The sequence below is a fragment of the Phalacrocorax carbo genome, chromosome 3, assembly GCF_963921805.1.
Source record: "Phalacrocorax carbo chromosome 3, bPhaCar2.1, whole genome shotgun sequence".
NCBI classification, from domain to species: domain Eukaryota; kingdom Metazoa; phylum Chordata; class Aves; order Suliformes; family Phalacrocoracidae; genus Phalacrocorax; species Phalacrocorax carbo.
Genome location: NC_087515.1, coordinates 31,348,434 through 31,364,306, shown reverse-complemented (window position 1 = coordinate 31,364,306; position 15,873 = coordinate 31,348,434). Strand labels below are relative to the sequence as shown.

Here is a 15,873-nt window from a genome sequence, read left to right as displayed (position 1 = left end):
GTGTATGCACGCTTGAGGACAGCCACCAGATGGGCAGCTATTTCTGCTTACTGCCGACCTGCCTTATATTCACATGGGACATCTCAGACACAGGTTTTCATCTGAGATCCCCAAAGCCACCAGTGAGCACTCCTGCCTTGACTGCCCCATGTTCGCAGCAGCCCAGAGATCCTAATGGCCTCCATGGGAAGCCCTCTCCTTTCCATCACCTCAGCGTACCTCCTGGATTCCCTGTCCCTGATTATCGGGGTCAGACCATAGGTCCTATACCCAGGCTAAACAGGGTGTATCAGAGAAAGGAATACCTCTCAGTTGCCCCTTCCCTGTAAGTGCTACTCTGCCCAAAGGACTTTTGGTGGACGATTCACCCCACAGTCCCAGCCTGTTCAGATGCACCTCTGATTTCTCTGGCCCCACAAGCCTCTCTTCAGAGTAAAGAGAAAAATTGCTACACGCACTTGATTCAACATCAAATATGGATACAAGATATCCCCTAGGAGCACCAGATTCCCACACAGGATTTTAACTTTTCACAGAATCACGGGTTGGAAGGGACCTCAGGGATCATCTAGTCCAACATTTCTAGGAAGAACGCAGTCTAGACAAGATGGCCCAGCACCCTGTCCAGACGACTCTTGAAGGTATCTAACGTGGCCGAGTCAACCACTGCCCTGGGGAGATTATTCCAATGGTTGACTGTCCTCACTGTGAAAAATTTCCCTCTGGTGTCCAATCGGAATGTCCCCAAGAGCAACTTGTGTCCATTCCCCCTTGTCCTCTCCATGGGACTCCTTGTAAAAAGGGAGTCTCCATCTTCTTTGTAACTACCCCTTAAGTACTGGTACATGGTGATGAGATCCCCTCTGAGCCTCCTTTTCACAAGACTGAACAAACCCAGCTCTCCCAGCCTGTCCTCATATGGCAGGCTTCCTAGTCCTCTGATCATCTTGGTGGCCCTTCTCTGGACCCCTTCCAGCCTGTCCACATCCTTTTTATAGAGCGGGGACCAGAACTGTACACAGTACTCCAGGTGTGGCCTGACCAGCGCTGAGCAGAGCGGGATAATGAATTCTTTATCTCTGCTGGTGATGCCCCTTTTTGATGCAACCCAGCATCCTGTTGGCCTTCTTGGCCGCAGCAGCACACTGTTCACTCATATGAGTTTCCTGTCCACCAGGACCCCCAGGTCCCTTTCCACAGAGCTGCTCTCCAGCCAGGTGGATCCCAGTCTGTGCTGCATTCCTGGATTATTTAAACCCCTAAATTCACTTCTCATTAAAAGAGGAACAACCAGCTAGAAATTCAGTCCAATCCAGAAAATTAAATAAAAATAACTTTAAACACTCCGTCTGCCTTCTGGTACATAGTCCCAGTGTCTGGGAAGGGAGAAGGCAGGGGTAGAGCCCCCCAGCTTCTCCAGCACAGGAGCAGCCAGGACAGCTGTGCCTGTGATTTTAAGGGGGCAAAACAGCAGTGATGCTTTGCAAAGCAAAGCCTTTTATGGATAAGCAAGATAGTTTCAAAGGGTGGAGTTCAAAACAGATTGCACCCCATGGAGGAAGACCAGCCCTCTGCTCAGTGCTTTTTCCAAATCAGACTAGGCACCATTTCACATCACTTCTCCTTTAAGCCAGATTTCACCACTTCACATTACAGTAAACGACAGAATAGAGAAGTACTTACACTTCATAGGGGAGATCACAGACTTGCATTTTTGTGGGTTTTCAGACGTTCGTTTGTCACTGCATGTGCAGTCATTCACACACAGGGTTTAATTTCTTGCCCATATTACCTATCAAGGCTGACAGGGGCCCTTCTGGCCGCTGTCATACCATGACATACCGGCTTCTGTACACAAAAAAAATAGGCAAAGCAAACAATGCTACAATGTCAAATTTCAATACGTGCAGCTAACAAGGCCAGCCACAAACAAGAGCAGAGACACATACTGCAACCTCACACTCTCCCAAAATCCAAAAGCCACCCTCTAAAACAACAGTATGACCAAAGCAACAACCCCAGCAGCTCCCTCCAGCCCTAGGCATTCAAGGGTGTACAAAAACCAGCACCAAATGCTTCTCATCATTCATTCATCCTCCCTCCCCTTCCCTACCTCTTCTCTAAAGGCAGCTCCAATTGCACAACTCTCAATAACAAAGGCAGCAGCATACCAGCACTATTCTCTCCCCAACATTTTAAACCTGCCTATAATTGCATTAGTTTGGAGGAGACCAGCTCAGGTGAAAGAAATTCTGCTCTCAAACACCTGTTCACCTGGCAAGCTAGACCTCTGCTGAGTATTCATAGGGGTCTGGCTACCTCAGGCTGTGCCACTCAATTTTTCTGGGCTTCTCTCTCCTGAGGAAAGCTGCAAGTGCCCTCAAGCACTTCTTACAAGTGAACATTTCACAGTATGTTTTGCAGTCAAAGGCTCAGAGCATAGCTTTGCTGCAGAAAAAGGTCATCCCACATTTTTCTTTTATCCCCTTTCAGAATAAGCAACTCAACTGAGTAAAGTTTGTGTAGAGTCAGCCTAGGCAGAGGTGGTGGTGGTACCCCCAGGGCAAGCAAGGGCTGACCTGCCCCTAGGCTCAGCACATTTGCTCTGTTGCTCCTGTTGAGCTTCAAAACATTCAACTCGCCCATGTGGATCATAATCTCCAACTGCTATTTGCATTCCTCTTGCCACCTTTTGGAGACTCGCTGCTTTCCTAGGCTGTGTCAACATTAACAGGCTGCGCTCCTGTGCTGCTTGTCCTCGGAGCCGTAGAACACCCATCCCTGGCTGTGCACCAATAAAGCAAGCTGTGGCCATCCCTCCTCAACCCCCCAGCAGCTGGTTATAGCCCTCTCTCACCCAGCTGAAAATCCTGTCCTCGTGCAAGAAGTTCCCCACCTGAGCTCAAAAGCCCTCTTGCTTACCATTTACACTTAAAAGGGACTTCTCTCAGGCAGGACACAGATTGTGCCTATACATATGCACATAAAAAAAATGTTAGTGCGGTCAGTCAGGAGATGTGCACCCCATGCATTTGTTTTACTAGGTGACTTTTCTGGATACATTTTAATTGCTTTTTGCAAGGCAAGCAAAAAGCCTTTTTGTCCAAGGTCCGATACAGGTAAGCCTGAAATGAGCTGCCTGACAGACCTGCTGGCAAGGTGCCATCAGGGCCACCTTCATGATGGACAGCCCCTGCAGGACTTGCTGCAGTGCCACCCTGCCCACAGAGCTGGTAAAGCTGATGCAGCTCAGAGGAAAGCCCCAAGCGTGGATTCAGCTGGCAGAGCCCTAAGATGCCAAAGAACAAAAGCATGGCTGCAAACGGGTTGCATTTATTGTACAAATCACAGTGGTAATGAAAATACACAACCACAGTGCTGTTCTGGCAGTCGCTTTTCAGTGCTGGACTGCAAGAAAGGAAGAGATCTGGGGATTGTGGCCCAGAGCTTCTTTCATTACTTATGAATCCAGCAAACTTTGTAAGGTGGTGCTCAAAATCCAGACCAGATGTGCTGGGCCATCCTTTGCTGGTGACAAGGGAGTCACTTGGGCAAGGCAGACTCTCAAGTTGCACAAATACATCATGTCAAACACTTGGAGGCAGAGATGCTTGGTCAGAGAAAGGCTTGGGTTGGGCATAGGACAGGGCAGCTCACGGGCCAGCCAGAAACCAAACCTTTGGCTCAGAAACACATCAAGGAGCTGCATGAAGAAGCTGTGAAAGAGCCTCTTCCCACTTGCCCGGGACACACAGCTTGGCCACAGCAGTGGTCCAGGGTGGTTTATTTAAGGCACACTCACAAAGCTCGCTGTGAGGAGAAACGCACTTTTGCAGAGCAAACCCCACTGAGAGCAGGCAGTGCCAGCAGGCTCCTTCTTGGCGTTCACCATCAGTTTCTCAATCAGGCGAGCAGCAGGAGCCAGCCATCAGGGGAGAAGCTCAAGGTTTAATTTTAGCCCGCACCCCCGGCGCGTATCTTTCCCTTTTATTTTTAATCTGAACTTCGTGTAAAAATAGGATTTCCTGCCGGCCGATAAGGGATTCCTGTTTTTGCGGCAGGTCCGCCTTCTTGGGAAGCCGGTGCCTATGGGGTTATTGATGGGCACTTCAAAGAACGGCAGCCCAGCCGAGGGGGTAGGACGAATGGCGTTTGGGATTTACATTGTTCCTGTTTGCCTTAGGGGAAAAAAAAATAAAGCAGTTGTGCCCCCCTCCCTCAACGAGTCACCACCAAATTTAGCATTTCTGGAACTCTGTTTTGGAAAGTCTCTGTTTGCCTGAATATTTTTAGTAGCGGGGTTCGGGTTTGCATCCTTCCCAGGTAGATGTTTGTGAGTTTTACAGGCTCCAGGGAGGCGTATCCTGCCTTTTGAGCTTGGTCATCGACCAGGAGATAAATATAAGCACAGGAGAACAGTCATTCCTCCCACCCTTCCCACTCCCCCGTGACATGGCGCCCACACTCCCCAACACAGCTCCCGGAGCCACAGGGAGGAGCAGTACATATGGGACTGCCTTGGGGGGAAGGGGGGCTGCTCCCCACCTCTGCAGGAAACAGGAGTACTGCAATTCCAGGACAGGCTGTTTCAAGCCTGAATGCCAATGATTTTCTCAGTCTCTTGTAATGCAAAAGCATCAGTCCTCTTAGCTGTGTCTGCACTGGCCAGGTACTCACCCACCAAAACCTTATTTCAAAGCCACCAAGGTCACTAGATCGCTTATGGAAATAAAACGCTGGCAGGGGCTCTGCTGCCCACCGGCTCCTTCTCTTGCTTGCTTTTCTCTGTGACTGGGAAAGAAATTCTTGCGTGCTAAAAGGAGGTGCACCAAGAGAAACGTGAAGAGGAATTCATGCATTTCCTGGGTCTCAAGCAGAAGTTTCCCTCAACTTCCAGCAAGCCGTTCCTCCTGGCAAGCGAGTAGAAGGGAGTGAGAGCTTTCCCCAAAAAGAGGAAAAGTGCATATTTCGTTCTTTGTAAGAATAAATCTTGATTCTCTCACTGGAAGTGTGGTTGTAGATGATGTGGCACTCAGGACTGAAAGCAGCTCCCACTGCAGCCCATCCCTGAGATGGTCTTTAACATCACAAGGGGGCTGTTGGAAACATGTAGCCAGGCAAGGCTTTCCTCCTCCTTGCATCGGTTTGAATCCCACAGGGCCATTCCTGGGGTATCAGCCCGAACGTGAAAAGGTTCAGAAAGTCAATCTGGGGAAAGACAGCATAAACAACATCCCTTTAGATCAACCTGAGAAATACCGCTGCTGCTATTCCCCAGACTGGGGAGAGCAAAGGGGGACAGGGGGTGAGAGCTGCCTTCAGCCCGCTGCTGCTGGGGAAGCTGGAGCCTTTGAAATGGAAGGATGTATCCTGCAACCGCGGGAAGCTTCATGCTGACTATTCTGTGAAATGGCGAGACAAAGACCTGCAGGTCTGACCCCAAGACACTGACATCTAACCCCCGCTCCCAGGCTTATTGCAGCAGAGACTGCAGCGCTTTTGCATGCTTACGTGTCTTAGTTTGCTTTAAAAAAACACAACACTTTATCCTGGTACAAAAATTAACATATTTGGCTTAAATAAGACCAAGGCAACAGGAAGGTTGCAGTACCAGAGAACCACCATTGCATTGCTTTCATTAATCCATTGAAAATCAAAATGTAAGTCTTCTAATAGGACATTAATAGCTGTTTCTCTTGTGACAGTGCTCACAGCCTGCGAGTTTCCAGCCCGACACCCTACAACGTGGTGATGGAGGCAGGGCTGTGCCTGCCAGGGACTGAGCTCTCTAAATTTATAGCAGGAGTATTTATAGAGGCAGCTGGCACTGGCAGCTCTCCTAGGACAGCAGCATGGTCTTCTGGAAAGGGACTGCAGGGGAAGGAGTAAGGGAGTGAGGTATGTGCTGGAGCAACACCAAACCACCAGCCAAGGATCTAAAAAAGCCTCTGGAGGACCCGAGAGCCAGGTCCTCGGGGCACTTCAGTGCTCTGCTCCAGTTAAACCCCAAGGGCCAGGGCTGGGGCAGCACTCCCACATCAATCCCAGCAATGATGCCAGTTCCCACCGCTCAGGAGCTGTTGAAAGCTCTGTTTTAGCACAGGTTCTACAGCATCTTCCCACCCCTCCACTGCTGGCTTGCCCTCCCTCAGGGGCCAAAGTGAGCTATAGGTGCCTGCTTGCAGGTGCCTTTCCCAAGGTCTGTGCAGGGTGTAGGGCTTGCATGGGAGAGAACCTGGTGCTGCCTCTCCATCACCCATCTTTTTTGCCTCCTTCATCTTCACGAGGAGAATCAGCTGAGGATGCTCAACCAGGGTTCAGTGACTGGATGGGGTCATGAGCTCCCAGAGGTAAAAACGTGAAGCAAGGTCTTACCTAAGAGTTAGCAATGGCACATCTGAAATCTCTGCTTCCAAAGAGCTCCCAAAATGTGATTTGTTCCCATGAATTGCATTCAGTGGAAATAGGTGTAGGGGAAGACGAAGGCTTGTAGAGTCAGGCGGCTGCTGAGGTGAAAGAGCCATTTGCCCCTCCCGAACCTTTTCTTCGGGCACAGGTTTCTGATCCTCCATTTTATGCCTTTCTTGCCCTGTTAAGAGTTTCGTCACCTTCTTTTGAATTCAGCACATTGGGTAGGTGGAGCACCAGAGCGTGACTTTTAACAGCTGCTGCATTTTATGCCCTTCACTAGGAAGCATAGCAGAAATCCTCTGGGCTTTTTCAGACCAAAAATGCCTTGATACCAGGGTCTGCTGCTTCTTTAATTCTGGGACGATTTGCTCTTTGGTGTAATTTTTCTTCTCAAGTGGTTTGTTTTTTTTTTCCAGTGTTTCCAGGCCCTTTCATCTGTAACATGGTGTTTTTGTTCTGTGGAAACTTGGTGCTGCAGGAGACAAGTAGCTGCTTCCCCTGTTTCCAGTCTGTTTGGAGAGATTGAAATCAAATGCGCCTCAGCACCTGCAGGGAGACAAATGCAATCCTGCTGAATAACATTGTCACAACTATTTGAGAACAACCATTTGAAGGGAGGAAAAAAAAAAAAATTTAAGTCAATGTAGTTTAACACATTACAATGCCACACTGCAATTGCTGCACCCCAAAACGGAGAGGGTACCACTAAGGAGGAGGCCATGTGCCATTATGAATAGCAAGGCTAGTCACCAAAAGCGATGTCCTTCATGGAGCGGTGGAGGTGGCTAGGAGGGTGGTAGGTAGTAGGGTTATGGAAGATTTTGCAGTGAGGTAACTCTTGTCAACTGAGATGTACAGGTGAAGACGTGGATAAAGAGGAGTGATAGAAGTGCATGGCTCTTACATTCCCATCTCCCCAAATACCCCCAGATAGGTCCATCAAAGCCCTGAACTCGTGGAGAACAGTCCCCTCAACCCATACCTGCCATTTAGGCTCCTCAGAGAGGAGAGGTGGTTTGTTTTTTTTTTCACAGAATGAAAATATCCACAGAAATGCCCAATTTACAGACAGTTAGGCGAGGTTTACTAATAAAGGTACAATAAAAGGAGGAGGCCGCCGCAATTTTTGGCTGCATTTGCCAACTTTGAATGAGGGAGGAGAGTTATTTCCCCTCTTCCTCCTTCCCAAATCCAAGAATGCTGGGAAAAAAAACAATAGGAAGAGAAGTAGGTTTCTCTTTTCTTCACTTTTAGATAAAAATAACCCCGAGGAAATAAAAAAAAACAGAACAATTTCTGACCAATGTTGACATCAAGGATGTTGGACTGAACTGAAGCTACAGACTGCATTGGAGCTATGAGTTCCTTGCGCTTTCTCAAACTGACTGCCCTAGAGTAAAGCTGGCAGAGCTGCCCTGGGAGCTGCTGAGGCTCCATGGTGGTAACACAGGCCCTTGATCTACCCAGCCAAGAAAATTCCTCTCCCCTGACGTGTCTCAGCTCTGGTGGTGCTGCAGGGCCTCAGGGTCTTGCATTTTTTTCCCTTCCTGACCTTTCCCTTTCAGGCATGAAGCTAGTGCTCTCAGCAAGTGAGTAATTTAAAAAATAAATACACACGACACTCCCCACCATTTTGAGGATGCTTTTATAACCTTCCTGGTTGTCCCTAGCCATGAAGGACTGCCCAGCTCCTGCCAAAACGTCTTAGGTAGACGTTTGGTTTGCAGGAGTCTGTCAGCATAGAGGAGAAGAGGACACAGCATCCCTCAGCTCTGTGCGGCCAGACAGGGGATGAGAGGGTCCCAAATCCACAAGACCCGGCCCTGGGTGGGTGTCACTGAGCCGGGATGCTGTATGTGGTGTACCCCTAAATGAATCCTGCAGTTGCTCGTGCTCAGACAAGGCTCATGTCGAGGCAAGGGGCTCTGTCAGCCAGCTGGACGGGGCAGGGCATTGACTGGCTTTGCTGCCAGTCCTGTTTGCAGCAGCTAAATGCCATTAGCTGCGGGAAGGCATGAGGCTCAGGGCCCGTGAGGGATCGGGGCATGCAGGAATGATGAGCTGGGTGTCCCTGGGTGGGGTCAGGTGCCCGGTGGCCAGAGAGGGGATGGTGGGAGCCAAGCAGAGCCAGCCCAAAGCCCTGCAGCCGAACCACACCATGATGCCTCCTGCCCTCTCCCTGCCCGGCGTCACGCTAAGAGGTGCATGATTTTGGAAAAAAACCGCACAAAAGCAGAATTTTGGTTTGCGGTTCATATCCCACAGACTCCAAAAAGCAACTTGTTGGATGGGAAGACTGATGAGGCCATGTCCCAGTGTCCACAGTCCCGCTCCCACAGGAGATGATGGGAGATGAGGTGGCAGTGTGGGGCTGGCACTGGTGGCCAAGTTCTGCCCTTCCTGTGCATTTGCCCCCAACCCTAATGCCACCAATGGGGAACAAACCAGGCATTTGTGCCCATGCTGTGCCCAGCTTGGCTGGCCCAAAGCACCCAGGCCACCCCATGCATCACACCAGTGGCATCAAGAGGCTTCTGGCAGCCATGCCTGCCTGCAGCTGGGTCCATTTGTCCCACACCATCTCTCCCCAGGAGAAATAGATGTGTCATTTTCCTTTCACAGGACATGGAGCAGCCTTATCCAAATATAAACAACCTGGGAGTATTTGCTGGCTTATTGTCTGGACAAAAAAGTAAAACAAACAGACCTTAAACCCTTTTCCCCCTGCCACTTCTGGTACAGTCAAACAGCCAGGACCAGAGACTCCAGAGTTCCCGAAAACGTCGCTCATCAGAAATAACATCCCGCAAAGCCAGGTGTGGAGGCAGCCCAAGCAAGCCATGCTGCCGTCTCCTCCGAAAGTCACACAGAAAAAGTCAGAGATCTCAGAAGAGTTGCTACAGGAATAATGGAATCAAGCAGCAACCAAAAGTGCGATAGCCAGCGGCGTAACATGGCAGCACTTTCTCAGGAGAGGCCAGGAGCGGTGGGCAGATATCTGGGTGCACCCTTGAACAAATTCGGTTTTTGGGGAGCATCAGCAAAAGCCAGTCCCTCAGCCAAAAGCTGCCTGAGAAACCATCCCCCCATGTCCAGCAACAGATGCGTGCGAGAGCCTTCCTTGCCCATCCAGGCAGCGGCACCAAAAAAAAAAAAAAAAAAAGGGCAAAAAGGGGAAAACACCACCCTAACCTTAAAGCAAAAATGCTTCCCCCCCAAAAATGGGGCAAGCGCAGGGTATGAAGCCTGGGGAAGGGGACCCCATTTCACAGTGAGGGAGCGGAGGCTCAGGAAAAGAGGACACATGGGAGACATAAGCCCAAATCCTGTGAGATCCCATCTTGGTTTGTCCATCTCCCCCCAGCCCACACCTCCCCTTCCCTCCAGGGACCACGGAAGGGAGATCAAAGTGTGGCTCTGGTGAGGGATGTTTTACATCCAAGATTTCGTTCCCATTATGCCAATATTTTTCACCACCACCACTTCTTGTCCAGGAGGTCCTGAGATATTTCAGACCCAGATCTCCTCCATGCAGCCCCCAGCAGTGCTGCTGCGGCCACTCAAGAGGGGAAAAACAAAAAAAGGGCAATCTCCATGAAGCTGGGGGTCAAGCACATGATTTGCCCCTACACTGGTGGGGTGAGAAGTGGCTCCCAAGGGTGTTTTGTGGATCCTGTTCTTACTCTGGTCCCAAAGGGAATAGTGGTCCAAAGAGGAGAAGCACCTGGATGGAACAAATAAGCATCCACTACACTATTGGCTTGCAGTCAGGGCCCTAAAACATAAAGAGCAGCTGGGAGTTGCACCCTAAAGCACATGTTAAGGAACGTAACAGCTAGGACAAGACTTGCTTCATATTGAAAATGAACGAGAAAGAAAAGGTGAAGAACTAGATTTTCCAAATTACTACACACGCATAGGAGCTGCCTGGTTTGTCTGTGAGCACTTCGGGTTACTCCCCCGCCCTTGCAGTGCTACTGCGTTATAACAGTCAGAGGAAGAAAAAGGAAGGCCAGGATGAACTGGGAGGTACTCGGGAGGCAAAGCAAGACTTGGATCTGGCTAGAGAATTGCTCAGTGGTAAAAGGTCTTGTGCTGTTCAGGCAGCACTGTGGAGCTCCATGAGGAGCTGCTGGGATGGAGATGATGGCCGCCAGTCCCATGAGCATCCTTCCTCTGCACGCGTAGATCCAAACACACACTATTTTTTTTCCATGGGATTCCCATCTACTACCACAGAGAGATAATGGCTGTAATCCCCTCAGTTTTTATGAAGTTCAGGCCCATTGAGCCCCCCAGTCCCCCTCTCCCAGAAAAATGCACTTATCCCTAATAAAGCAGGGAGAGAGGGGTCCTCCGGGCAGGTATGTGGCAGAGGTTACACAGCTGCCTTAGCCTCTCAGCACTACAGTTGATGATGATGTAGTAACTAAACAAAGCATCTCAATATAGCATCACTAATTACATAAATCCTCACTAAATTACCAATAATTCATGGCACCTTGTAAAATCCTCATGTAATAGCCTTAGAAAAAGTCACGCAGCGCTGGCAGTAAGCCATGCAGCCTGCATGGCAATTGCAAAGCACTTTGGATGTTTATGAGCATTCTTAAAAAAAAAATAAATCTAAAATGTACGTTTTCCCCAATGACTCTGTTCTGGGGAGTATTAAAAGCAGCACCTTGACTCAGCCTACCACATAAACATCCTGCTGCCCCCGTACAGCCCGATACCGTCTTCCTCCCAGGATGAGGAGCTGAATAAGAAGTGACAATCACAGCTCCTGCCCACTGGAAAACAGGAAGCCCCGGAGTTGTACAACCACTCCAAACATTGTCCTACCTGCTCCTCTCCTTGAGTGCAGTGTGAACTTGCTTTCCTTTCCTTTCTGCCTTGTGTAACTATTTCTGGTCCAGCGCTGGCCAGTCCTGGGATGCTGCTGCATGGGACAGTCCCTGTGGCCTTTGACTTCTCACTGCCTGCCTAAAGCCAGCCTGGTGCTCTCTGTCCAATGCAGAAGGACAAATGTCCACCTTTCAAACCCACCACTAATGCTGGCAGCTCAGCAGCACCACTGAATGCAAGTGCTGGGGGAGATGGAGACAGCCTAGGGCAGTTTGGCTCATCCCACAGCTGCCCGCATCTGGCTAGATAGAAGAAAATCCCAAATCCTTCCCACCAGAAAAGCCAAAAAGCAGCCAAGAATAGATGTTTTTGGCCAAATGTCTCAAATGACCACAAGACTAAAGGAGCTGATGTTTACAGATGTGCTCCAGTTCATACATTAAAGTGCTAAACCTCATCCTGAGCAGCCCCTGCAACTAAGGCAGTCCTGCAGGTGGGTGATGGGGTAAGTGTGCTCCAGTGTTGAAGCAAGCTGAGCAGCCAAGCTCCTCCATGAGCACAGAGAGAGAAGCTTGGGGAATCAGGAGATGTGATAGAGAAGAGGCCACCCACTCAGCTTGCAGCATCCCCAGTTTATCCACAAATACCGGCTCCCCTCCCTTCAACTTTTTGGCTTGATTTTGAGGAATCCCCCTCCACTCAGTGCAATGCATCCCCAGCCAGCAGCCCGGCAGCCCTGCTCTCGGGACTGCCCCTCTCAAAGGCAAGAGACTCTTTCTGCATTAAATGATGCTCTGGGAGCGGGGCAGCTCATTCCTCCTTCGGCTGCTCCTGTGTTTCTGCCAAGCGAAGGGGCCCAACTTCGCATGCAAAACTTAAATGTCAGATCTGAGTTCCCAAACAAGAAGTGGGAGAAGAAGGTTTCCTATCCGCTCTTCCTTTACTTGCAACGTAAAAACATCCCTGGCCAAGTGAGGTGGCATTTGCCATCACTTTGCAAAGTTCACATTCCCACAAGCGCAGGCAGGCGCAAGGAGGAACAAGGAACAAGGGGGGGGACCGGCACACCAGCGCCTGCGGGTCATGGTCACACAAGACAATACTTTGCAAAATTTGGAAGTGTGGGAGGAATGCGGGAAGGCTGAAGATGAGGATGTTTATTAACATATAAGAATATCTCCAAAGGGTTTCTGTCCTATGAGGAAAAAAAAGGGAGTGCGAGGCAATCCAGTTCAAGCTATTGGTGGGGCTAAATCTGGAAATCCTTATTCAGGCAACCCTATTGCTGGTGTAAAGAAAAAGAGAATAGCTTTTTCTCACGTTCACAGCGATAAGAGTTTTCCTAAATAAGGTGAAGCTTCAGATGAATTCCCTAATTTATTCCCTTGTGTAATTGCACTAAATAGTAAGATGCGAGTGTGTTTCCATGCCTAGCTCAGCCTCTGTGCCTGAAAAGGGTGCTGCCTGCCTACCGCACAGGGCAGGAAGCCTTTCAGTCCAAGAACTGCAGTCTCAGCCTTGTTGACCACTTCTAAGCGGTCAATGGAAGACGAGCAGGGAAAGCCTAGCATTGAGTTTAAATGTAAAGTGTCTACAGACACTTGAGAAAACTTTTCAGCACCAAAAAAAAAGAAAAAGAAAACCTGGGGTGGGGGGGGAGTGGGGAAATCACTGCATTAACCATTTAAATGGCAGATAGAAGTTAGAAAGAGAGAAGAGAGTTTCCCTGCTTCTCTCTTCCCTGTACTCACCTCCACAGCAGTCTTAGGCATATTTTGGAGGTGGCTCTGCAGCCAAAGGGTAATGGTCAGCTGTGAAAGATCCTTGCACCCCCTGGCCCATTAGCGTTGCTGTTGATTGGGGGAAGACGGAGACCATGGCATGGGTTTGACACGGGCATCGGATGCTAATGCCCGTGAGGCCTCACTGGGCATCGCTGACTGGCAAGGCTTAGCGCAGCCCTTCCTGCCACAGAGAGGGAGTTCGACCTCCAGTTAATGAACTTAACCAGTTATGCTCCGTTAACGAAAGTAAATCTGTACTTGGGGCACAAGCCCCCAGGCAGCCCCTCAGCTGAAGCAGCCATGGCAAAGCATCTGCTCCCCAAAACTAGCCCCAAGCAGCTCAGGAGAAGTTTCCTCCTTTTGCTGGTCACAAAGGCATAGCATATGCTGTATCTCATGCTCCTCTGAAGAGATAAAACTTTATAAAACTTATAAAATTTCTAAAACAACTTTTAAAAACTGATAAAACTTTATAAGTGCTGTGCAATGCAAAGCAAAGCGGGGTTTTCACTATTTTTTTCTGCCCTTCAGGCAAAGAACATCTCTTTGCTTTCACTTTATGACTGTAAAATAAAAATAAACTGTATTTCTCCCTACCAGTTTCAGCTGCATTTTCACTTGCCAGGGCTGCAGTTGGGAGAGTCCCTGCTGAAATGTTATATTTTAATGCAGGAAGGCACGTACTACTGCCACATGCTTAACTAAGAGAGCCTGCAGAGTTCCTTCTGCCCTTTTATTTACTGGACTTGCCACAGACTGTTAATAAAAAGGACCTCCTTGGGCTCAAGCCAGGTCCGCTGGCCCCTTGACAGGCTCCTGCAGCAGCCCCTGCAGGGCTCTGCTGCTCAGGTGTGCGGCCTGGCCATAGATGCTGCTGCCCAGCTGTCTGAGAGACAGCTTTGGGAGCTGCAGAGAAGTGCTGCTGAGCACCAGTTTGGTCACCCAGAGCAGGGAAGGCTCACGGCACAGTTCTCCGTGCCAGCTATGGGCTGGCCAGAACGCGCTGCCTTGTACAGAGCCTGGCACCACAGTAATTTCCCGATGATCACGCAGCCCTTGTGGGGCAGTCAGCACCACAGTAACACAAGAAACACTTGTTTTCAGTTAAGATTTATCCTTCACTCAGGCACCCTGCTGCCCTAAGACCCATCGGGCTGGGAGGAGTAAGCACAGCCCTGCAGCTTGAAGCAAAATGTGTGTCTTCTGCTGGGAAGGGAAGCAAAGGGTGGCCATTTACTCCTGCCCCCACGCACCCTGACCTTGGGCTGTACCCTGCTTCTCCTGGATTTGGGGGGACAGTTTGCAGGGACACGTGCAGCTGAGCCTGGCCGCAAGACCTGACCTCCCAACATGGGGATCCTGGAGGACCTGGAGGAAACATATCCTCCTCGTTGAGATGAAAAGCATTTCACAGCCTTTCCCAGGGTCCCAGCAGCTTTCCCAAGGCTCGAAGAAGTCCCAGCAGACTTTAAAAGTCACAAATGTGGCCATGACGGCCGTGAAGTCAGTTCTTCGAGCCGCAGCGGGGAAGCGTCGCACACAGCCCGACCCCACCTCCGGCCCACACAGCCCGACCCCACCTCCGGCCCACACAGCCCGACCCCACCTCCGGCCCACACAGCCCGACCCCACCTCCGGCCCTGAGGTGGGCAGGGGTTCTTCGGCCGTGGAGCACCCTCTGGTGGTAAAATCACGGACAAAGGAGAGAAAATCCACCCGTGGCACAAGACTGGGCTCCGTCAAGACCACCTGGGAGGTGGATTTCCATCACACAGGGTTGCTTCACTGGCAGGCTCCCACGCAACGCAGGCCTTGCACCCATGCCTGCTGGGCACTGCCTGGCCCGATACACTGCCCCAGTCTGCGCGCCCAGCACGGCCGCGTGCTCCCCCCGAGCTTCGAGGCAGCAACCCCTTCTCTTTTGGCCACTATAACCCCTCATGGCTGCAGGGTCTTTCAGCCAGACTGGTTCCCTGCCACCAGCCAGCCCACGGCCTGGCTGCCAGAGGGATGCTGCTGGTGGCAGGCAGCAACTCTCGCCGTGAAAAAGCCATTCTTAAATCATGACTCTGACTCCCAGCTTTTGAAGTCTTTGTTGCCATGATAACCATGGGGCTAGATGGGAGCAGGTCATGCTCCCCAGGCTGCTGCTGTCCCCTTCACTTTTTTCTTCACAGTTGTCACACTCCCGGGTCAGGCTGCGGCTCCTTGGGGAAGGGGAGGAGCAGCATGTGCGCCTGCATGTGTGTGCACCCCCTTTTTGGTATAATGGGGCCTCTGCTCTGCCTGGGCTCTCCAGCTGCTCTCACAGAACAAACAGCAGCCATAAACTTTAAGTAGCCCCCAGCAAAAAGGGCACAGGCAGCAGTTCAGCGCTCCCAGTCCTTGGGTAGTCACAGACCTGCCACATGGCTGGATATGCCCCATCACATCACTGCCTCTGCTCCAGCTTCTACCTTAAAAGGCCCAGCAGCACCACAGAGGGAGGGCCCATGACCCAGGACTTCCTTGTTCAGTCCCAGTCCTGGGGCACACTGCTCCTCACAGCCGTGTTCCCCTAAGCAGTGCTTCACCAAGCAGAAAAGCCAGTGGAGGACAAAGTGTATCAGGGGACTGGGGACATCTCACACCCCCTAGCTCTGCACGACACTGCATGGGGCTGTGGGTGCAGGGCTCTTTTCTCACAGGGACCACAGTCATCTGGTGTGGCCGAGTGCTAAGGAGGGCACAGATTTTGAATAAAAATGCAGATTCTGCCTCAAAAAGCTCACATTGTAAACATAGGACAGGAGGCACCTTTTGTGCCTCAGGCCATTTCCCTCTCCCTAGCTGA

General features: G+C 50.6%; 1 long non-coding RNA gene across 1 annotated transcript; it reads right to left on the bottom strand.

Annotated features, from left to right (window-relative positions):
- Positions 1–3,317: 3,317 nt before the first annotated feature.
- Positions 3,318–11,944, bottom strand: LOC135312504 (uncharacterized). Its single transcript, XR_010372068.1, has 2 exons — positions 11,254–11,944; positions 3,318–6,957 (listed from the first exon to the last, which is right to left on the bottom strand). It is a non-coding gene; the product is annotated as an uncharacterized LOC135312504 (long non-coding RNA).
- Positions 11,945–15,873: the final 3,929 nt, after the last annotated feature.